Raw genomic sequence first — 1990 nt, 5'->3', positions numbered from 1 at the left:
TACATTTTTTATAAGTGGTCTTGAACGATGCAACAAATCCCTCCATTTACATATTTTTTTGGTAAGATTTCAATCTGGCCATCGCTCGTTTCCAATTGATGAACGTCTAAACCTGTCTCTTATACACATCTCTCGTTTCCAATTGTTAAACGTCAAAACCTCCTGAATTCGATCAACTGTCAAAGTTTAGGTGGTTTTGACGTTTAGCAATTGTTCTCTCGCTTCCAGTGAGAGAGGAGTTAAACATCTCATTATCTCTGGTCAAAACCTACTGAACTCGATTAGCTGTCAAAGTTCAATTCTGACTTCCAGTGAGAGAGGAGTTAAACATCTCTTTATCTCTGGACTGCGTTAACAGCCATGGCTCCAATGGATATCCTTGATCACCTAACAACCACGAATCACTTTGCGTCTTATATTCACTTGTGAGGTGCATACGTGTTGGGGATGTGGTCCAAATACCAGAATCATGGCAAGACCCGGGATATCTCGCGTTGATAGCGGTGAACAGAAATCGATGATCACAAACCTGCCAAAAATGCAAATACATACATATGTATTAATAGAAAGATTGGCAAATAGTTTGTATAGTATAGAACATTACGTACTGCTTCTATATTAAGGCTCTAAAATCCTTTCTGGTTCATGAAGAGTGAGAGAGGAGTAGTGGCGTCTGTGCTTGAGTGTGAAACAATCCCAATATGGGCCGATTGTGCCCTTCATCCCAAATTTCGTGTAAAATCTTTAAGARAAAATTTATTTATTTATTTATATTTATTTTTACATATAACTAAGAGCCATACCCGTAAAAATACAAACATGTCAGGAAACGCAGATCAAAAGATATACTCGACTTCTGCACATCATGCGGCACCAATTCACCTATAAGTATTTTACATAGCGATTTTGGGAATCGAAATGTATTTGTAAATGTTGTGTCTTGCATAGTAAAAGGATCGCTTTTGTCTCGTAAAACCTTCAAAATTTTCCTCCTACCCCTCGATTCCTTCTCCTCAACAATTGCCGCATACACAAAGAACAGTTCCTCCATGCTAGTTATAACACTCAAATGTTTTTTAAACAATCTAAATATTGATGTAGATCAAAACAAACACAGATGTTTTTGTATTGTGATGCTGCTTTCACACGGCACAGATTTTGTGATAATAGTGGGCATTTGAGCTTTTGAATTTTCGCCAGCATTAGGTAACCCTAACTGTAGTGAGAAACATCAGAATAGGGCTGTTAGAGCACGACAGACTGCAAGCGACATTTGTCAAATATTAAAATACACACGTTCTTATGCGCAGAGTTATTTAGACAGCTGCACGACTAACTTCAAAATATTTTTAAATTTGCCGACGACTGTAGAGTTGACAGTAGAGAGGAGTGATGCCACCTGACGTTATTTTACAAATAAAGAAAAAAATAGCTCTGTCATATCATGTGTAATAACAATTGATAATTCAAAAAAAGTGTTCATAAAAAAATTCAAAAATGTTTACCTATTCACCTATTTTTTGCATAAACAATTTCATTTTGAACAAAATAAATTGGGTACAAACAAATTGGACAGCTGTGTTGGTTGTGTACTTGCCAGTCATTGTTATGTAGCTAACTTCTTACAAATGTTCATGTAGTAGGATCACGTAGCCATTTACAGTTCAAGTACTGCATGTTCTGTCGCGTTCTATGTTTTCAGAGTGAAATGAACGAAAACGGCGTAATCGAACCACAAGCGAGTGCATGGAGGGCACGATTCCGATTACTTTGGCGGAGGGGTAAAAAAACCGAATTTCCGTACAAATAACTTATTTTTATTTATTTTTTTTTTATTTTATAAAAGCTTACATAATAATACAATTATTATACAAACTAAGAAAATACGCGGCACTAGCATCATGGGCTATCGGCCGACTGGTTATATTATATGCGTCGAAGAAGGTCGCTGTCTTTCAAAAAGTTGTAGATTTTCGAAATGTTGTTGCTT

The 1990-nt window shown here is 36.4% G+C and overlaps 1 long non-coding RNA gene across 1 annotated transcript; it reads right to left on the bottom strand.

Moving 5' to 3' along the window:
* Window positions 1-305: 305 nt before the first annotated feature.
* On the bottom strand, window positions 306-1142 carry LOC108967586. Its single transcript, XR_001993267.1, has 3 exons — window positions 804-1142; window positions 609-742; window positions 306-529 (listed from the first exon to the last, which is right to left on the bottom strand). It is a non-coding gene; the product is annotated as an uncharacterized LOC108967586 (long non-coding RNA).
* Window positions 1143-1990: the final 848 nt, after the last annotated feature.

This window comes from Bactrocera latifrons, unplaced genomic scaffold, assembly GCF_001853355.1.
Source record: "Bactrocera latifrons isolate USDA-ARS-PBARC rearing strain unplaced genomic scaffold, ASM185335v1 scaffold_1003, whole genome shotgun sequence".
Classification (NCBI taxonomy): Eukaryota; Metazoa; Arthropoda; class Insecta; order Diptera; family Tephritidae; genus Bactrocera; species Bactrocera latifrons.
The sequence above is the reverse complement of the archived record's forward strand: the minus strand, read 5'-3'. Positions and strand labels throughout refer to the sequence as shown.